Source organism: Sarcophilus harrisii, chromosome 3 (assembly GCF_902635505.1).
Source record: "Sarcophilus harrisii chromosome 3, mSarHar1.11, whole genome shotgun sequence".
Lineage (NCBI taxonomy): Eukaryota > Metazoa > Chordata > Mammalia > Dasyuromorphia > Dasyuridae > Sarcophilus > Sarcophilus harrisii.
In genome coordinates, this window is record NC_045428.1 from 508,777,338 (window position 1) to 508,801,219 (window position 23,882).

A 23,882-nucleotide genomic window follows, 5' to 3' on the forward strand; every position below is an offset into this window, starting at 1 on the left:
ATAATGCTCCAATACATCTTTAGGTCCCTCAGGGTGGATACTTCCTCCAATGATATTGATCACAATCGATCCAACTGTATTTATTCTGCCTGATTCTTGTTCTTGTCTTCCTATAAAACTTCTAAAATGTGTGTGTTTTGTGTGAAAATACATACACATTTATGCTGTATTAAAAAGTGAAACATATCCATGGAATATGTATACTGTGCATTGCTTTTCTTCCATTCTCACTGTATGATTGACCCATTTTTTCCCTGCCATAAATTTCTCTTGCAACATTGTCGGTAATGTATCTCCCATATCATTCCTCATTTTAATGTTCTGAAACTGCTTTACACACCTCCGTTCCTTCCCATTGCCCTTCAAGTTGATCCTTGCCTTCAAATTTTACTATTTCTTGACTTACAATTTCTCAAAAAATATAACTATTAAGAAACTAATTTTGTTTCAATAAAATAATAATATTGGAAACAACAAAAATAATAGCTAGAATATTTATAGTAATTTAAGATTTGCAAAATATTTATATTTTTCTTTTAGAGATTTGGCAGGTATAATATCTCAAAAGCAATAAAAATAATTTTTCATTTCTTATTCAATTCCAGGGGCAGTGCATTATCCATTTCTAATATCCTTTTAAAGATACATATAGTAATTGTTTAGTTCTATGGGATATCTACACTTAGCTGTATATCATAATGACAACAGGTATAGTAACTAGAATAATGGACATGAAGTCAGGAAGACATGGATTCAGATCATCTCTTTCATGCTTATCACTCATGTAACCTTGAATGAATCACTTTCTCTGAGCCTCAATTTTCTTATATTTGTCTTTAAAATGGTAATTAAATATTTAAGATTTTAATGAAATAAGTCATGAAAAGTATTTTTTGCAAATCTTATTATAGTATTATATAAATATAAATGCTGCTATTACTTCTATTATTACAATATAAAATGGGTATTATTTATAATCAAATATTTCACATTTTGTTTGTTCAATAGAATTTTTATACTATTATGGATCTCATTTAAAGGTTTGGAGTTCTTTTCACAATCAGGTTGTCACCATCAAACACTGGAAAAGCTCTGATGACCTCAAAAACCTCTATGGAAACCTTCTCCCATTTGGATTCTTCCTTGAGCACCCCTCTTATTGAGCCTGATGAATTTTGATTATTTTGTATCCTTTTTTAAATCTTTCACTTAATATTTAATTTTATTCTATTGTTTCAGTTTTAAAATCATTGAACTAATTTGTTTCTGTTGTTTCATATTTCAAGACAACTCTTATGATTTTGACACTTTCATAAGAGATACCTCACTTAAGGAAAGCATTTAAGAAAACAATTTTCACATATCATTATTTTCACATGATTAACAAACTATAAGCACATTCAAGCCTGTAAAGCATTTAATCAATTATATTATACTAAAGATGTTTTCAATAGCTAGATGATAATTGGCACAATAAGTCCCTTAAAGTGGTAGGTAGGATTAGAATTTGCATTATTTGAAGCCATATTTTTTAAAATATGGTAACTGGTCACAGCCCAAAAGAAATATACAGTATGAATTAAAATAACAGACAACTTCAGAGGAAGCATCATTGAACTAATCAAGACTTAGCTGTTCTGCAGAGTATTATTTCTGAAAGTCTTTCTCTTCTTTTTGTATATATCTATTAAAATATGACTTTTATCTATATATAATAAAATGATGCAGTGGGTTTCTAAGATCCCCTCTAGCTCTAAATTTTTAATCCTATAATTTTCTGATTATTCTCACAAAAACACAGTAGAAATAAAATCACGTCTATAAATAAATATTATTAATCTCTTAGTTATCTTTTGGAAGTACTAATAAGGTCTGAGCATTATTTTTTCCTTTCCCATAGCAATAAAATTCTCTTCTGTTTCCATTGTATGCACTTCTATATACCTATACATAGGTATACAAGTATTGTGCATGTGTGTGTGTGTGTGTGTGTATATATATACACACACACACACACACACACACACATATATATATATATATATATATATATATATATATATGTGTGTGTGTGCTAACAACTAAATATGTTGAGGATCAATAAAAGCAGATAAGAAAGATGTTATTGAGATAAAATAGACTAAATTTGGACACTGGATAGATATCTAGTCTAAAACAGAGTGAGAAATTGAATATGAATCCAAGTTTATAAACCTGAATGACTAGTATGATTTGTCTAAAATATACACTTATGTTATAGAAAAGTTAGAAATAAGAAGAAAAAGTCACATGTTCTAAAATGATTGTTAGACATCAAATTCAAAACACCCAGTAGGTTACTGGCAAAGTTGATCTCAGGGGAGAGACTAAACTTGTATATGCCAATCTTTCTATTTGTGTATGTGTGTATATATACACATATATAGCATATATACAAGCGCATACCCAATACATGCATGTGTGTGTATATATGTGTGTATACATGTGCACATATAAATATACATGCATGTGTGCATGTTATGCATATGTATGTATATATTGTATAAGTGTATAATATATATACGTATATGTATGTACACACATATATGTAGTCAATAGAGATAAAAATTCAAATCTTGAGAGATAATAAGATCACCAAGAGTGATCAAAAAGGAAAAAAAAAAGAAGGCTTAGAATACCACTAATTTGGGGATAATGCATAAATGTTGATGCAGCAGAGGAGCCTGAGTAGGACTATTTTATCTAAGTCAAAATAAAGAAGATGAACGCAGGATTATGAAAATTATATAAGTATCATAAGGATATGATATTAAAAACTGCAGAGAAGTTAAAAGTTTAAAAAGATAAGAAGGGAGAAGAGTCCTATTATTGGCTAAGTAATATAACACTCATAAATTTGAAGAGAACAATTTCAGTTGATAAAGTCAGAAACAAAATTAGAAGAGGTTCAGAACTGAATATTTTACAGAGGAAGTGGAGACAATTTTTGTACATTTCTTTTGTAAAAGTTTATCTTTGAAAAGAAGAAGAAATGTGGATAGAGCATAAGTCCTGAAATCAGGAGGACCTGAGTTCAAATCTGACCTCAGAAACTTAACATTTTCTAGCTGTGTATCCCCGGGCAAGTCACTTAACCCCAAAACGCCTCAGGGGAAAAAAGAAGAAGAAGAAGAAACATGGGAAAAGAAATATATCATGATAAAGGAAATTTAAGCAGAGGACCAACCTGGTACATAATTAGGCTTTAGGGATGGATTGAGTTAATAGATAGTGATTGAAAATTAAAGAGAGAGGGGATAGAGAGGGGATATTCATCAAATCTATGAGAAGCAGACACATCAGTAGTACAAGTAGGAGATTTGGTTTTCCTAAATAGAACAGTCTGCTCTTCGTCTCATTAGTGGTAAAGGAGGAGAAAATGAGAGCTGATATTGAGGGTGTTGAGAGGACACTGGAGAAAAAGAATAATTGTAAAGTATTTTTGTAAATTTTGTAAATCGTAAAGCCTCTATTTTATCGGTATAAAGCAATATTTTCTGATACATAGATGTGGTTTGGGGATAGTATAGGAAGTTTGGGAAGAGAAGAAAATATTGATCTTAAGTCAACCTTAAGAAAGAAAATAAATTAACAAAAGAATTGGGACAAGATGAACATAATTCTCTTTTCCTTTCCCTTACCTAATTTGCTATAACCCTGAGTCTCAAATAGTCTCCAGTAATATAGTGTCCTATAAAGTATGACGCCCCAGTCAAATACCATGATTTGAAGTGACCTAGGACTGACTATTGCAGGGGCCATGTCTTTACTGAGGTTTCTCTTGCCTGACAGAAACATGTGCATAGTAGATGTGGTCTGTTTTAATTGTGGCTGCCCTTAGAGACTGAGGCAAAGTAATGATGCATTACCTTCACTCTCTATCCCTAATTCACTGGCATTGATAAATTTTGGCTATATGAGCCTTTTGTAGGGATTGGGGGAACATTTAGAGTCTCTAATCTATTTTTTTAGGTAGCAAGGGTGGAAGGGGAGATAACAAAGTTAATTTGGGCTCTTAAATAGTATTGAACATCTGGATCTTACCATGAAGCCTATGATGGGCTATTTCCCAATTTGAGATCATAATCATTTTTCCCTGGCCAGGACTGTCAAATACATTATGGCATTATATCCTTCTGGATTTGTTTATTTTTTTTTTCTTTTATAAAGATCCCCAACTGTAAGTCTGCTCATTTGACAAAAGACTTCTGTCCAGATCCTGGTGAGTAAGAACTTTTTAAGTAGGCAGAGGAGGTAGAACTGGGATGAATTGCTTGAACTCTAAAAACAAAGTAGTACAGAGATAAATGCCATGGAACCTTCTCTGCATCTCTCCATACCCTGAAATTCACTATAAATTTGCCTTTACTCTCCTAGAATCTTCAAGAAAGCCTTTGTATTTTTAAATAAACCTTCCCTGTTATTCATATTCTCAATTGGATTAAAATGTAATTCAGTGAACATTTATCAAGTGTCTACATTGTTTAAACCCCTATCCTCTATAATAATAATTAAAAGATGTAACCTAAATCTGTTCTCAAAAAGTCTACAATCTAATCTTCCCCAATAAAATGTAAATTCACTTGCATACATAAATTATTGTTGTTTCCTCAAAACAGCATATAAACATCTTGAAATTAAGTATTGTTTCATTCTTTTTATTTTTCTATTGGCATATAATAAATTCCTCTTGAGTTATTGTTTGATTGAGGAAGGAAAATATGGACACAATGACAATGAATCTCTAAGTCTAAAGATATTTCAGAAGCCACTTAATCCAATACCTGGATTAAGATGACTCTTTTTTCCAACATTCATGATATGTGGTCATACATGCCTTGTTTGAACACCCATAGTAATGAGAATAGGTTACTACTACCACTTAAATAGTCCATTACACTTTTGCATAGCACAAATGATTCAGAAATTTGCATCCATAGATGAATGCTAAATTATCATCTTTAAAACATCTACTCATTGTGCCTATTTTTGCCTTCTGAAGCCAAGCAGGACAAATCTAATCACAAAATCATAGAATCTCAGTTAAATGGACCTCAGAACGCATCTATCACAATTAATCCATCAAAAAACATGTATTTAGCCCAAGAGATATACCAAGTATTCTGCTAAATCTGGTAATATAAAATAAGGCAAAAACAGAGTCTCACCTACAATCTAATGAAAATAGAATTACCTCTTCTACAACATCCCCAAATATTTAATCAAATTTGTGTGAAGAAGCTTTATAAAGCAGGACACATTACCTCCTAAAATAGTACACTATACTGACATGTAACTCTAGTTGTCAAAAATTGTTCTTGCATTAAACCTAAAGCCTCTTTTTTATAACATAATTCAAATACCTGAAGATATCTATCCTACTAGAGAGGAAGAGAGACAGACAGGCAGGCAGAGAGGGAGGGGGGAGGGATAGAGACAGAAAAACAAAGAAAGGGAGAGAGAAGATTGAGGAGGAGGAGTTAGTTGTTTATTGCAGTATGTTAGACATATTGACAGCACCCTAGTTCAGAACCTTTTCACCTTTCTCCTGGTTTTTAATGTTTCCTAACAGATCTGTCCCTGTAACAGTACCTTTCTTCAATAGTTTTATCAAATAGATTTCAAAATAATCTTTTTAATGTACATATCCCTCCTTTTTGATCAAAGATCAAAATCATTGAGTGTCTCCATATTTTCAGAAGGAGATAGCTTCTTCTTTGTATAGAGCAAAGGACTTGGAGTCAAGAAGATTAATTCAAATCTCACTATAGATACCATCTATATCTATGTATTACTATATGTATGAAAAATGGGCAAGTCTTTGAACTTTTATTTGTCTCAGATTCCTCCACAGTGAAATGTAGGTAGTATTAGCAACTCAAAAGAGATATGGATAAAATACCTTACATAATGCCTGCCACATAGAACATATTTAATAAATGCTTATTTCCTTCCTTCTTTCCTCCCTCAGTTTGTTTCTTTCTTCCCATACCAATAGTGTCAAAGAAAAACTTCTTAGCTTACTTTAAAATTAGTTTACATCCAAGTTCCAATAAACATTTCCAGACTTATTTCATATTGCTTCTCATAACATTATTTCACAATAGCATCCACACAAAATAAAGTATGGTTATTCCTTCCTTATGTTGAATGGGAAGAAGAGTAATGCTTCCATGATCTGAAAAATTCACATAAATTTTTTTGGCTTTCCCTTAAAACCAGAGAAGAAATTTGAATTATTATAATATTAAAAGCAAAATATTTTGATAGTATACAATTCTACATATATATATATATATATATATATATATATATATATTATGCATTTCTGAGTTTTTAAATTTGTTCTGTGTCATGTGCTGGCTTTTGCATGTTGTCTGTGGCTTCCACAAAACTCCCCAAAATTTTCCCTTTTAATTTCTTATGCTGACCCATGATATATAGAAGTCACTATGAGGAAAGTCTCAGTGAGGAAGGAATAACTGTATTCACTGTTGTTTGTATGAACCAACTTTCACTTTTCCTGCATCTTTATCAATATATATGCACAGTATCCCTCATGTCAAGCAAATCTGTCAGTTGAAATCCTTTTCTTCCTTCAATGGTCAGCTTAAATATCTTTTCCCCCAACAGGGAATTCAAATTTCAGGCAAGAGATGAATTAGTTGATTGTGACATATTCAACGCCTAATAAGAATTTTACTCCATAAATCTTTTGTTTTAGCTCTGCTTCTGATTTCCATATTTTTTATGATGATGCTTCAGCTTCAGTTTCATTCTGGAAGTTCATGAGGTATGTAGAGCTTACTCAGCTGAGAACATCCATTGATTCCTGTGACGTCCTCCCACTGGTAAGTTCCTTTCCAAACCTACATTTTGAGGAGACACCTAGGCTGCCTAAATTGCATTCCTCTCCTGGCTCTATTTCCAACTTTTAAGACTGCTACCATGGCCCATCCCTATATAACTGTCTTTTCAGTATCCTTTTGTGCCTTGCCTTCTCTCCTTACCACCTTAGAAATTAAACTTCTTAAAGAAAAAGACTTCTTGCTTGTATTTGTATCACATATATTATAGTGCCTAATATGTACTAAGTGCTTAATAAAGACTTTTTTTTGCCTTATCACCACATAGAACATCTTCATACCTCTCATTTTCTTTGTTTATACTACAACTCTTTGTGTACACTTTGTCTCATCCTTAAAGTATTTAAGAACAGTGATTGTGATTTGTATTATGAGACTACCAGAATATACATTTTGAAATTCTATATCTCCTTCAACCCCCTCACCTAACACAGTGTTTAATAAATATTGTTGAAATTTTGAAATTAATGTAAACTTGGATTGGAGATGGAATCCATGGCTGTGCTTTCATTTTGTTGATCTCAGTTTGCGAATTCCTTTATATGAAAGTTTTGCTTATTAAAAACAGTGACTTTTATGGTGGGGAATGGGTGTTGAGGAGAGGAATCAGCTTATAATAGTTAATTAAATTTAAATTCAATTGATGTATGAAGTGTCTACTACATTCATATTATTGTGCTAAGCACTGGGAGAAAGGAGACTCTAATTATTGACAGTTATAGAGTTTACTATTTAGTAGGGGGTTATGAGTCCTTATACATGCATGCACTCTCAAAGGAGTATGGCACATGCACATCGGATGGAATCACCATGTGGAGGACACTAAGAAGATGGTATCTTTTCTTGTAGAGGACTCTAGAAACCTGCTTCCAAAACAATTATCTAAGGTAGGTTTCTGGAGAAGATTGGAGCTGGTTCTAACTGGCAAGGTACATGATAAAGGGAATGCTGATTGACTTTAGAAGCATTTGCAAGGGCCTATCAGCATCAGCTACTTCTTCCTTGCATCTTAATGTCTTCAGCTGAGTTTTGGTGATATGACTCTCTGGCAATGAGCTATATTATAAGGCTAAGGATTGTGAAGGTTTCTAGTCCCTGCTAAGACAATATGTCTCCTCAAAAAAATGGGCCTTTAGCTTTTTAATTTATTCTTTTTTATTCCAAGTGAAGAGAGTGGGATCTCTGATTTTGGTCAGGAGTAAGAGCTACAAGAATCTGAGGTCAGGTTTGACAGCCAGAGTAAAACTGACGCCTAATGCAACAAAGATTGAGATTTTATCATTGGAAGTAACTATAAGAATGATCTCACATCTTAGGAGGAACTGATGTAAACTGTGTCCCCTGATCTTTGCAGGGGTGGGGGGGGGTGGGAAGGGTGGGCCTGGGATAGAGAAATCTTAAAATCTCAACCCTTTTTGGACTCTGGGAGGAGCCCCACCTGTTCCTAGGGAAACTCCTATAGAGATCTCCACCTACAATTCAATTGGAGATCTTGGCCTGGGGCATAATCACCACTTATTATTGAATTGAAAATTAGCCCCTTAAATTCATCTGGAGATTGCTTCCTAGCTTCAGGCCATAAAAACTCAACATAATCAAAGGATGAACCCCAAACATTTGCTAATTCCTAGTCAGGAAAGTTCACTGAGGAAGTTATTTCTCAGTGTAAACCCAGTGTAAACCCATCTTTGCAAAAAACCTATCTTTGCTAAAAATTCTCACAGGATTTAGCCCACTGAGTATGTTGTTTCTCAGTCTAATGAACCCATTTTTTGCTACAAACCTCCCTGAATCAGGATTGTGAATTCTTTCTTAAAGAACCTGCAGCACCAGCCAAATGATCTCTCAATTCTCATTTCTCATACCTCAATAGAACAGTGTTATGTAGGAATTGAGATAAAAATCACTTGATCCCATGTTACTTTAGTCTGGAGGAGGGAGTGATTTGAGAGGGGGAGATGGAAATATAGGGAGAAATATTTTTGTAAACTTATTTTTACTATATCTCTGATTTCCTTTTATAAAAGTCAGTTGATATTGTTAAGTGAAACTATTAGTTCCTGCACCCTAAACAAATAGTTGGTGGGAATTCAGGCTCACAGTATATAAAAAAGAAATCTCACAAATACCTCAGAGTACTTGAGAACCCTGAGGAGGAATAGTAGCTAGTTCTAACCCTGAATAAGAGGGGTAAGAATTTACACATAAATAACTTCAAGTTATTGCACAAAATTGCATTAGAAAAGAGAAAACTAAGTCTAGCTCTGGGGAATGAGGACAGGGAAAATAGCATTATCATTTGAGGAAATTAGAAAAAATCTCTTGGAAGAAGGTGGGGGATGAGTATATTTGAGTTTGGTTTTAAAGTCTTCAAAAGAATTCAACAGTAAGCTCATTTGTGTGAAAATCCATTGTTTTAGTAAGTAAGGTATTTGAAATCCCTGACAGTCAGCTAGTTCTTTTACTCATGAACTTTTCTTCCCATTTGTTTTGTGGTCCCCCGGCATAAAAATTACCTTTTGGAAGAGTTATTGCTATAGGCAGTAATGAGACCATAAATCTGTTAGCAGCCCCTTAAGGTCCCTGGAACACAAAGGAGCTGTCGGGGTGGTTGTTCCATTGAAAAGTGTAAAATCATCATTTTTGTAAGTATTCATTTAAATCAGGAAACTTCTCCCACTTAAGGAAGAATTGTGTGGATAGAAAATAAATCATGAGTTCTGTGATTCACCATAGCTGAGGGAACTTCACTTGTCTGAACGTAAAAGTGTACTGGAAGAGGAACAAAAAAAAAAAGAAATCTGGTAAACTCAATAGGAAATCCTTCATTTTTCAGACAAGAAAACTGAGGTTCTGAATGGGCAGGTGACTTTGTAGATGTAGACTAGAAGTAGTAATCAAATCATCACTAAAATAAACATTTATTGTCTATTATGTGTCAGGCACAAGGCTAAGCACTGGGGATGAAAAAATTGCTAAAAGAAAACCCTTAAAAATTAACTGTCTATTAGAGGAAATTTGAATACAGGTCTTCCTATTTCAAATAAACTTTACTAACTGATTTTTAATTTTATAGAGTAATTAGTATACCCTATACAAATAACTGAAATATAGTGAATGGAAACCTTAGAATCCTATGAATTTGGTTTTAGAGTTCTATTTTTTCTCCGAAGTTGGAAACTAATGGCATTTTGTTATTTTACTCTCTTCTCTTCAGTTCTCTTCTTTCTACTTTTTCTCTCTGTTGTTCTGTCTCTCTCCCAATCTCTGTCTCTCTGTCTACCTCTCTGTCTGTCTCTGTCTCTGTCTCTTTCTCTTCCCACTTCCCCACAGAATGTCCTTCCTGATAGGAAATTTCATACCTCCTATATGACCTGGTATTATCATAAGATTACTGATACTATCACTAATTTGTTGGGAGAATCAAATGAGTTACCGAGACTGAAGATACAGAAAAATAAATACTCTTTGCAGAAGTAAAGACAAATGACTGAAGAATTAGTATATTCATGATTGGGTCATGCTAATATAAGTATTTTGATACTACTTAATCTAATTCATAAAATTTGTACCATCTCAAATGATTTGTTTTTTTTTTTAATAGAGGTTTTATAATACTAGACAAAATAAACACAAGGTATTCAGAATAACAAAAAGTCAATCATCTCAAGTGAAATATTGAGGGAGGGGAAATAAGAATGAAGAGAAATTAGTACAGCCAGACCTCAAAATTTACTATAATGTCGTGAAATGGTACATATTTTGTAAGAAAAAAAAAAGAAACTAATATTTTATGGTTGTAGGAAAGATTTTCCTCTATACAATGTCTGAAATTTAGAAATTCCAGGACAGTACAGAGATGGTTCATTTCATTCTAGGGTTGGTCTTCATGTTAACTTAGTTGGTTTCAGAAATGAGCTAATCTTTATGAGAAGCATCCAGAGATCTTTGCCAATGATAGGAATAGAAAGAAAAACAATACTTGACATGACAGCTTCTTTTTCTTTTGACTTTATGAAAAGCTTTTTCTGTGTCACTATGTCAGAAGAGAAAATGACGTCTTTGGTCTAGAGTTTGTGAGTTTTCATCCAATGTTTTATTTCATTTACAGGATTCTTGACAAATATAAGAAGTAAATTGTATTTTGTATACTCCTTCAGTCACTGGCAGAAAGAGCAGTTGAGGTCTTTAAATAAACCAAGTTACACATTTTTTTATAATGCCCAAGTTCAGAACAGTTAAGTTATCAAAAGAGTAATAAGAACTACCATTTATTTAATGCTTATTATGAGTCAGACAATTTATGATCATTATCTCTTTTGACTTTCACAATAAACCTAGAAGCTAGGTGCTACTCTTTTCTGTATTTTACAAAAAGGAAAAGGAAACAGAGGTTAAAGGAATTTGTCAAAAGTCACACAAATTAGTAATCAATTGAAGCCAGATTTAAACTCCTATCTTCCTGACTCCAGGTCCACTACTTTAATCACTGCATTGCTTACTTCCAGGATTTAGGGAGTGCCAGATACGTAGCTACTTAAAGGGGATTTTATTATGTATTATGCATTTGCTGTATTGTTTTATGCTAAAAATAACCTTTTATTTTTTAAATGTCAGCCAGCTCAAAGAGAGAATGACTGCATTAGGCCAAGACCATGTGACTAGGATTCTAAATTTTATTACTTTTAGAAATGAGTGGGGCATGACAGAGGAAGGCTATGTGGCTGATTCTGATTAAGTTCACAATGGACAGCATCACTGAGATACCTAAATAGGACTAAGGGATACACAGATAGTTATCTACTTCATGATGATCAGAGATTACCAATCCAAGAAAAAACTCAATACTTCTACTGAGCTAGATGGAAGCTCACAACTTTCAAAGAACAATAGTTCTTGTCCTTCCTACTGAATAGAATCAGTAGGATTCTCTGTAGTAGCTCTCAGGGTCATTTAAGACTTATTTATAAAAGATTACTTTGAAAGAAAGAGAGAGAAGAGAAGGAAGACATAAGAAAAGAGAGAAAGAAAGAGAGAAAGAGAGGGGAAAGGAAAGGAAAGGAAAGGAAAGGAAAGGAAAGGAAAGGAAAGGAAAGGAAAGGAAAGGAAAGGAAAGGAAAGGAAAGGAAAGGAAAGGAAAGGAAAGGAAAGGAAAGGAAAGGAAAGGAAAGGAAAGGAAAGGAAAGGAAAGGAAAGGAAAGGAAAGGAAAGGAAAAAGGAAAGGAAAAAGGAAAGGAAAGGAAAGGGGAAAGGAAAGGAAAGGGGAAAGGAAAAGGAAAGGGGAAAGGAAAGGAAAGAAAGAAAGAAGGGAGGAAGGAAGAAAGAAAGCAGGGAAGAAAAAAAGTAGGGAAGAAAGAAAGGGAGAAGGAAAGAAAGGAGGGAGAGAAGGTAGAAAGGAGGGAGGGAGGGTAGAAAGGAAGGGAAGGAGGGAGGAAGGAAGAAAAGAAGAATGAAAGAATGGAAGGAAGGAAAAAAGCTATCACTTAAAAAGAAATAATACTGATAACATGGACATTTTTAAAAGGTGTTATACAATCAAAATCAATTTACTAGAATAATAAAAAAAAAAGCACTGTTGGAAAAATCTTTTCATCAAATTGAAGTCCTAATAGATGTCTAAGTGTCTAATTACTATAAATTATTATATTTATCATTATAATATATATCATTATGATATTATAAATATTAGAAAAAAGTTATTTATCAATAAAGTGGTAGAACATACAATCACTTTTCAAAGGAAAAAATGGAAGTTATCATAAAATACATGAAAAAAATTAACTTCATCATTAAGAAGAAAAATGTACATTCTCATCTCTAGGACCTATGCTATGCTGATTTGTGACTGCCTGATTTGTGACTTAACTTGGCTCATTATATCCTGACTGAACCAGTCATTTTACACATTCCTTCTGAACCAGCTTCTTGCCTTCTCCCCTGTCACTTACTCATCAAAAAGCGGATAAGTATAGGCTCCAAGACTGATTTTTCTTGACATAAATTAGCATTCTAGTGATCCCCACTCACTGTTACTAGTTCTACTCTATGATATTAAGTAGAACATGCCTATTTCTTCTTGCATATGATTGTCCTTCAGATTCTTGAAGACAGATATGCTGCTCCAAGTCTTCTTTTGCCTAAATGTCCTGCATTCCTTCAAACGATTTTCCTGCATGAAAGGGGAAAAGAATGAAGATGTGGAAGAAAGGGAAGAGGGGGGGAAAGAATAAGATAAAAAACATGGGAGAAATAAAGAGAAAGGAAGAAAAAGAGAAAAGATAAAGAAAAAATAAGAAAAACATAGAAAGAGAAGTAGAAATGGGAGAAGAAAAGAGGAATTGTAAAACAGAAAATGAGAAGAAAAAAATAAAAAGAGTTTGGGTTCTTTTGAATGATGAACCAGAAATTTGGAGTCTGAATTCAGTTGAAAGATAAAATAATTGATCTACCATATATAAAATTGCAATTTTCATACTTCTTTAAATTTTCTTGATTTTTTTCACTTATAAAAAGATTTTTTTAAAATTTCATTTCCATGAAAAAGTGAGGAAAAGCTGTATGCAATCAGATGCAAAGATAAGGAGAGTAGAATGCAGTGTCCCACAATGGAAATGGCAAATAGTTTGGAAATAGTATGTAAAGTGAGGCGGATAATAATAATCACATTTCTTAGACCATATATTCAGAATAATTGCTTTCTAGTTTTTTTTTTTGTTTTTTTTTTTGAGAACTGAATTATGCTTTGAGGGAGATTGTTGTTTGGATAGTTTCCAGTGCTTAGAAAAGTTTACTATAATAGAATAACATATGTGCAAAGATTCCAGATCTGAAAAAAATACAAAACAATAAATTTCCAAAATCCAGAAGATGAGTGACTGACTTGAAGCAAAATTCAAATTATAACATTGATGGAATCAATGGATAAGTTAATTGCTAAAAATTAATTTCTAAACTCACACACTTTTGAAATTACATCATAATAATCCAATTATTCTAATAGAAGCTAAACCGATTACACATAATTACTTACAACCTTGAGGTTAAAATATTGATGCAAAAATTCTACAGCTATGTAAATGTGTTGATGTAATGTTTTAATTAGATTCACACATCCATTAAAATTAGATAATTTAGTTTCTTCCAAGATACTGTTACCTTTCTGTATAACTCAGTATCATAGACTCAGTATCATATCGTTTAATTGAATCAATTCTGTTCATTCAATTCAATTATTTGATTGAAAGTACCATAGATCTAGATCATGGATTTAGATAACAGTCCAAACTATCAAAAAGCATGTATTAAACATCTATTATGAAAAAAGAGTTATTACAAATGATCCATATGAAAATAATAGGAATTGGCAGGATCTTCTCTCAAGGAGCTCACAGTCTAATCAGAGAAATAGCAAACAAACAAAAATAAATGCATGTGAAAATAAACTATATAAAGTCAATTCACTAATAATTAAATCACTATTGTGCACAAAGTTCAGTACTATTAATCAGAAATTGTTGTAGATGTTGGTGTTTGACCTTTGTTCTTGAAGAAAACAATGAGTGATGCCATTGGATTTAAGTGAGAGAGGGACCAGAGGCAAGATACAGATCAAGACAACTAGATATGGCCCTGGATGAAATGGGAGACCTCAGCCTTTTTAAAAATAAGATTTTCAATAAGTCTCAGTCTGACTGAGGATATATCCATTCAGTGATTAATAAAAAAAAAGCATAATTTTTGCCTTCATAGGTGTTCTTAGTTTAATAGGAGTGATGAGTACCATATCACATAACTCTGATTTGAAATCAAATCTTAAGTGCAAAATATAGGCCCAAAGTGTTATGCAAAGTCTGAAGTAGGAAAACTTATTTACAATAGAAAAACAAAGAAAATCTTCTTAGTGAATATTTTTGCACTGGGTTTTAAAGAATGAGAAAAATGAGTTTTGTAGTGATGGACAATAAGAGAAGACATTATAATATAAACAAAAATATAACAAGTTCATACACAATACAACTTTTCCAGCTACTTTAGCTATAACAGAATACATATAAGGGGTTAGCATGATGTAAGGATGAAATGATAAGTTAGAGTTATATGTAAAGGGACTTGGATGTTGGGCCAAGAAGTTTACATTTAATCCCGCCAGTACTGGTTGAGGAGGCAATGGAAGCAATGATGTATTAAAAGAGATACTACTTCAAAATATTGATTTTTTAAAAACAAAAGCACTCATTGACTAAAAGAGGTAGTGACTATACAATGATTGATTAATTAATTAATAATTCAAATCGATTTGATAGGGGAAAAAGTGAGTTGTTTAGGATCATGGGATCATAAATTTAGTGCTGAAATGGAACTTGAAAGTCATTTAGTTCTCTTCTTCATTTTATAGTAAAGAAACTCATGTCAATACAGGAAAAGAAGCTTGTCCAAAATTTCACATACAGTAAGGAAGAGAGGGGAACTTTAAAATGGACAAAACACAATGATCAGTATATTGAGATTCTTAAAATTATGTGCATTACATATTATAGCATTATATTATGTTTATTGCCACCACATGTTAGTTTCCTTCCTATCCTTTAAGTTTATTTACATCATATTTTTCTTTGATTAATTGTCATTTTTCCTATTTCTCTTTGACTAAATTCTCTGCCTTGCTTTTTCATGAACCAGAGAATATTCTATAAATCCCAATATATCTCTGAAATTGAAAAGGGTCACAGTAGAAAATGTACTTACTGACTCTGGATTCAAAAATTCTAATTTTTTTAGGTTAGTTATTTTTATTATGAATTTAAATATGAAACAAAATCAGCATCCTCATGTACATAGTAGAATAAAATAACATTGCAAAGTAACCTTCAGATTTTTACTCTGTACATCTTGATTTTTGATGTATATAATAAATTAAATATTCAGCTTTCAAAACTGCTTCTGTGTCTTGGCTTCTTTCTAGCCTTCTTTCTATCATTTTCTCTGAAAAAAAAATGTTTTATTAATTCATTTTATCTCTCTAGGGCCACAGTTTCTTGAGTTTCTATTAGGCTACCTCTAAAACCCTAATAGTTTTAAGGCTACAAAGGAAATTATTTAGGGTTTCACCTACAAACCAAAAAATGTTTCAACCCAATTTACATATACTTTTGCCTGAAGGCATAAGTAAGATACTACACCTGTGCCTGATAACTTTCTGTACTAGTTTTACTAATTCTGAATCCTTATAGGTTGAAGTTTAATTACATGATGTTGTCTCTTGATTTGTCACTGCCATATTTTTCTGTCATTTTTTGACTGAATTCTCTGTTTTACAAATATGCAAAGTGAGAAAATAATTTTTGGACATGGCTAAAAATGAAATTTGTTCTATTTGACTATATTCATATGATAAAAGTATTTTTTTTCTGAAACTCAATTTTATCACATGGAAAATGAGATTATTTAAATAGATTGATTGGTCAGACATTACTTCTTCCTTGTATGGATAGTTGAGAACACAAAACAGAATCAGACAGTGACTAATGACTTCATAAGAATTAATTACTAAGTACCAAGGAAATTGTACCAATCCTTGTTTTCATTCTTAGGAGGCTTATTTGTTATTGATACAATCAAAGGTTTTGACATTTTCTTAATTGTGATGGGTATATTTGTCAAAAGTGTCCAAGTAGTTCATTTATTCTGAATCAGTTACCTTGAGGGAGACATGGATTTATTACAAGGGGTCCTTGAGTCCTTAGGTGAACAAAGCAATGTCATTTTCATCCTTTTTTTTTTTAAACCCCAATCAACAATATAACATGAAATATAATAAATCATCAAATTTCCCTTGAGAAACTGAAAAATGTCTTATGCGTATTTGTAAAGTTCAGCATTAATGACCTCACTGATATAAGTATGTTTATAATAATGTTGATACAAATCTATCAAGCATGCTTACCCATTTTATAAGTTGTATGTATATTATGTTATAAACTTTCCATATGAGTGGAGTCTTTAAGGACTTAAAGACTCCACTCATAGTTTCTAAGTGTTCCTTTATTTTTCTTTCTGTTAAAATTTACTTCAATTGTTCTCTTAAGCTAGATGTGACCCTGTACTTTCAGACATTCCATTGTTCAGTCCATGAAGAGGGATTTTGATGAAACATAAATTTGACTTCTTCCATGTACCAGATCTTATATTTGGTTCTCTGAAGTTGCTACTAGCTTTTGATATAGGGGGAAAAAAGCACAATCCAGACATAATCTGTTTTGCTCCTTAGGAGCAAATATAAAACATATAAAAATATAAAACAGATTTCAGATTGCTATCAGTGAAGTACAGAGTCTTTTGTTCAAACTTTATCCCTCACTCTAAAAACCTGACTGCAGACATTATTATAAATGATAAAATACAAATTTATTCAAATGTTTTTGAATTCAGAGTATATTTTGTCTTGTTAATCTCTCTAAATTAACAGGCATTATGCAAAAATCCATAAAGTCTTTTCATGTCAAAGGCATTTTCATACTTGACAAGATTATCAATCATTTCTCTCAAGGGTTAAGATACATATCTTCCAGGGAGGTGGAACAATGAGCCACTCAGTCAGTCTGCAATCCTTGCAGGGCTAGTCAGTCAGCTCCTTGAAAGATTTTTACATATGCTTCTGCATCTTATAAAATAAGAACAAAAGAGATTAAAGGTACCTATTTCATAATTTGGTATCTGTCTAAAATACATGCTTTGTTCTTAGAATAATTATTAATTTAAAAAAATAAATTTTCAAACTCCCTGATAGAGTGTTGACCATAATAAAGAGAAAGTCAGCCTTTGAAGGAGAAAAAACTGAGGTCAAATGCTGTTTCTGGCATCTACTTGCTATATGAACTTGCATAATTGATTTAACCTTTTAGTAACCCCAGGCTACTCACTAAACCTATCAGCTATTTTTCAGATGTCAATCTGAATTGCTAAGAAATCACTTATAATGAAATCCTCATGTCAATGAACTTAGAGATAGTTTAAGAAGAAAAGTTCCTTGAACATGATTGATCTCTCTCTTATGAGCCAACAAATCAACTATTAGACTACCTATCTTATAGGTGAAAATTAAACAATTTATGTATATTAAAGGCTCTTATGCTTTCAAAAAGTTATATAGACATGTCTTTTTAATATGATAACTTCCCTGATGCTATAGCTTTAGATTTTTGTTGTGAATCAACTTTAAGCTTAAAACTTAAGAAACCAAAAGATGGTTTTATATAATCAGATAGCTTTATTTTATTCAGCATAGTAAAACATCTTTGAATACCTAACTTTTATCCAGTAGCAGAAGCAAATAATATAATTGGTGAATCCTCTAAGGATTTCCACATACTCAATATGTTTACCTTTGTAAGATCTCAAATAAGAGAGAAAGACAGACAGATAGACAGACAAAGATTTAATTTCATTACAATTAACTTATGAATGAGTGGATAGTTATATGTAAAAACAATATGTAAAAGACAATAAAAGCATAAGGATAAAGTGCCTTTATATGTTTTCTAAAATATCTGAATTAAAATCTTTGACGTGAGAGTTTTTTGGACTTCATTTACATTAGTGACTGACAACTTGGATTTCTGTGGGACACAAAGCCCAAATAAATTTGGTAGCAAACAGAGAGCCCTATACTTTCAGATATTACCTGTTCAGTCCATGCAGAGGGATTTTGGCCCAACATAAATTTGACTCCTTCTGCGTACCAGATTTTATGTTTGGTTCTCTAGAGTTATCCAAAGAGGAACAAATTACCACTCCTTTTTAGCTTTTGACATGGAAGAAAAAGAAATTCAGCCATAATTTGCTATGCCCTTTAGGTAATATAGAACAGATTTCAAGACACTAATAAGGAATAAATAAGTTCCACCTAATTTATTAAATGGAAAATTTGCCTGATAAGGGTGAGAGGTTCTCAAGAATGAAATAATGAAAGCAGAAACATTGAATGTTTTGAATGGGGAGCAAAAAATAGAAGCTGCCTAAGGAGAGTAATCTACTTATACAGAAAACACATGGACAAATTGAATTTAAAAAAATACTCAAAGAAGATGGAAAATAGGATAAATGATAAGAGTTTTAATACAAAATAGAAGCATGACACAATACTTAAAACCCATAAATATCTGACATGGTGATGAATATTAAGAACAACAACATGTGTTTTGTTCTTTATTTTCATTTAATCCATATTGATATTCAAGGCAGACAAAAGAAGAGATGGAGGCTTTGGTGAACATGGTGATTATGATATTGTATTGAACTATGTATTTCCTAATACACCACGATCAAGTAGGATTTTTACCAGGAATGCAGGGCTGGTTCAATATCAGGAAAATTATCAGTATAATTGGCCATATTAATAACCAAAGTAACAAAAACCAAATGATCATCTCAATAGATGCAGCAAAAGCATTTGAACTATGTATTTCCTATTTTATTTCTGGTTTTGTTATGTTTTGTTTATTTTTTGATTTTGCCAATGAGAATATTCTTTGGACTAGGAATAATCATATAAAAATATTTGAAAGGTAGCAGAAAAACAAGAAAATGATTGAGGAGATCATAAAACATCATCAATATGGCATAAAGAGAGGGAAAGGAAATATGTGTGTATGTGTGTGTATATATAGAAGGGGAAAGGGAAAAGGAAGGAGGGAAAAGGAGAATGAGAGAAAACATTTATTAAGGATTTCCTTTTTTAAAAAATTATTTATTTATCACATGCATTGCTTTATGAATCATTGGGAGAGAGAAATCAGAGCAAAAGAGCAAAACCATAGTCTTTCATAGTTAATCATCGCACATTCTTTCGGTTGTTGTGTACAATGTATTCCTGGTTCTGCTTGTTTTGTTCAACATCAGTTAATGTAAATCTTTCTAGGCTTTTCTAAAGTCAGTTTGTTCATTTTTTATAGAACAATTATATTCTATTACCTTCACATACCACAATTTATTCAGCCATTCCCCAACTGATGAGCATCTACACATTTTCCAAATTTTTGCTACAACAAAAAGAGTTGCTGCAAACATTTTTGCACATGTGTGTAGTTTTCCTTCCTTTAATGATTTTCTTGGGATACAGACCCAGTAATGGCACTGCTGGGTCAAAAAAGGGTTTATCTCAGGAATCATTGGATTCTCTGAGAAATGATCCCCTAACACATAAAAAGATTTTTGCAGGACTTCAAAAACTCAGGGGATCATTGGATTCACTGACATGTGAAGCAATGGACAATAGATTGGTTTTGGACTATCTCTTGGCTGCTGAAGAAGGTGTATGTGTGACTGTTGTTTACATACCCTCCTTTAGGACTTCTGGTGATCTTTTCCAACACCATGTTGATTTATATTGTTTGCTATTCCGCTATTTGTGTGTACAATTCATGTTTGTTACACCACGTCGAGCCTGCACTGACTGTGGGGAGAGTCATCCCTAATAGCCTCTGCATTATTGCTATGTGCTTGCGTAATACCTCCCATGCTGATGGGTTTGTGCATAATAAGACCCTTCAGCCCAGAAACCCACTAGCAACCCCCACTTCCCTTTGGTGCTTTTCATCTCCCTTCCTGAGATGTCAGGGAGGGTGTGATCATCTCCTTTTTAGTGCTTTCACCACCTTTCCTGAGAAGTCAGGGATGGCATGACCACCTGTGTTCTAAAACAAAAGAAAGCGGGAGATGTAATGGGCTGAGGCTTGAGTTGATGCACTGAGGTCCCAAACACATGAGGTTAAATAGTAATTGGACTATACTCTATTAATATACATGATTGGATAAAGAATGGCCCCCGCCCACTCTCTGTGCAAGTCCTGATGTGTTGTATAGGAAATGACGATTTTGGTGGGTGGAGGCAGGGAGACAGGAAGAGAAGCTGGGAGAGATTGAGCCTGGGTTCCATGCTTGTAGCTACTGGTCGTGTGGCTGTTGGTCTAAGCTAGCTTCTTGACTCAGCTGCACACATCACTATTGCCCATTCCCTTCCACCTCCGATCTTTCTTCACTGAGAATAAAGATTGAGATTTTCTCCTAACCTGAATTCCTGACTCCGGCTGATTTTAAAACACACGGTCTTCACAGTTTACTTTATTTATTTTTTTTATAGCTTTTTATTTACAAGTTATATGCATGGGTAATTTTTCAGCATTGACAATTGCAAGACCTTTTGTTCCAACTTTTCCCTTCCTTCCCCCTCATCCCTTCCCCCAGATGGCAGGTTGACCAATACATGTTAAATATGTTGAAGTATAAGTTAACAATATATGTATACATGTCCAAACAGTTATTTCACTGTACAAAAAGAATAGGACTTTGAAATGGTATACAATTAGCCTGTGAAGGAAATCAAAAATGCAGGTGGACAAAAATAGAGGGATTGGGAATTCTATGTAGTGGTTCATAGTCATCTCCCACAGTTCTTTCCCTGGGTATAGCTGGTTCGGTTCATTACTGCTCTATTGGAACTGATTTGGTTCATCTCATTGTTGAAGAGGGCCAAGTCCATCAGAATTGTTCATCATATAGTATTGTTGTTGAAGTATATAATGGTCTCCTGGTCCTGCTTATTTCACTCAGTATCACTTCATGTAAGTCTCTCCAGGCCTTTCTGAAATCACCCTGCTGGTCATTTCTTACAGAATAATAATTTTCCGTAATATTCATATAAAGGGTTTACTTTAAAGATAAATGCTACAAGCAAGGATGCAGAAGATTCTGAAGAAAGTTTAGGCATAAATGAGAAGAATTATGTCTGAGAGACTTCATAAATGGCAGATTTGGGAAGAAAGTCATCAGTGAGGATTGGAAGACCCTAGAGTGTAAATATCTCAGAGAATCGATGAGGTAAATCAATAAATGAGTAGTAAATAAATTTTAAAAAAGGAGAAATCTAAAGAGAAAATGACCCCACATAGCCTGGCTTAGAGAAATTACAGTCTATGTTACTGAAAGAATTATTGAATGTGATAGCTCAAATGTTGCTGGTGATCTTCAAAAAATTTTATATCTTATGTACAAGTAACCCCAGTAGAATGTTAAATCTAAAGACCAATTAATTTGACTTCTGTTGGTGACAAAATTTTATACTAAAATATTTAAAGGGATGATCTGAGAAAATTTAAAAGGCAAAGAGTAGGCATTAAAATAGAATATGGCTCACAAAAAATATCATTCTATGTAACTGGACTAAATTTAAAAAGATATTTTTTTTAAAAAAAGATAATCAGGAATATAATAGAAACATATTTTGAATTTCAGATTTTCTCTTATGTTGTGTTTGTGTGTATGTATATGATAGAGATGTGGGCTAGATAATGGTGTAGTAAAGTGGATACAAAATTGCTCAGATACAAAGTGTAATAATTAATTGAAGTCAATGTAGAGGAAGAGCAATAGTGTAGACTTCCAAGGATCTGTCCAGGCTCATATTCACTTCCACTTTTTCATGATAATATGAATAAAGTCATAAGAAGGTGGAAACAATAGCCAATATGTTGATTGGGAATATCAGAATCCCCTCCCAAAATGAACCATATTAAATATAAGCAAATTTCTTTTCCAATATGACAATGGATCCATCATTTCCTCACCTATAAAATTAGAGTTATTCTCATTCATCAGCACAGATTGTGATCTCTTAAAACCTTCTCACTGTATCAGATTCTTCTGAATGTTTTCATTAATCATTCCAAAGAGGGTCCACCAAATATGCTGATGGACTTCCCCCACATATTTTCACATTTTATTAGTAATAATTGAACACTTGAGATATTTATCTGTCAGAATTCCCTCTTGACTCATCTAACACATCTAACTCATTTTCCAATTACACATATTTTATCCTTCAATGACATATAATATTTATGTAATTGTGCTTTTTGACAATGTATTATGGCCTGTTTTATGCATTGTTCTTTGACCATCAGAAAAAAATTAAAGATATCTTTTCAAGATTTAAATGAGGAAATATTGATTTTCAGATAGCTTTTTAAGGTGGGAGGGGCAGATAACTAGGAACCATTCAAAGCACTACATTCCCAAATTCAACCAAGTTCATTCACTTCATTCTATTCACATATATGGTCAAGTCATTATTCATTTGTCATGTCTTTCCCACATACATAGTATTTAATAACTCAATGTATTGGTCAGCAGACACACTGTATAATCATTTAATTTTACTTCATATAAAATTTTAAACTACGCTCCTTTGAAATATCATGGATCTCCTCAGCAAAACTTACTAGTATTCTGTATTTTGATATAATCAAATGCCTCGATCAATAAGACTATCTCTAGACTTTACCATTTATAGAGAATACCGGTTCAATTTAGACTTTGTAAAGGACATATCCATAAAATTTAATAGGAACAAAAACAAAACCTCATAGTTAGTTTGAAAAAATAAAATTCACTAATATATATGTGTATGTATATATATATATATGTGTGTGTGTATATATATACATATATATATATATATACATATATATATAATGTGGAAATGAACAGAGGATATAGACATCATTGGTATATAATGGTTTCTGGAATAATAAACTGGTAGATTTATGAGGCACATGAATTAAATGTAATATCATTGTATCATATCCAAAAAAATCACAAGATGTAGAATTCTTAAAAGCCTAAAAAGATGTATATGAATATATATTGAGTGAAAAGATAAAATCAATGAAACAAAATATTCTGTGATTATCATAGCATTTCCTTTCAAAGAACTTCAAAATAACATATCGAAAGAAATTTTAAAGCAGCAAAATCTACTAAAGATCAATGTAAAACATTGTTCCATTCCAGAACAACTTAGAAGGTCAGCAGGAGAGGTCTGTGACATTGAAGTGGTAGCCAGTATGGAATACATGTGACTCCAGCACCAGTCTATTGGCCTTGGAAGCCCTCTAAGACTAGTAGTTTTTGGAACTCTTAGCC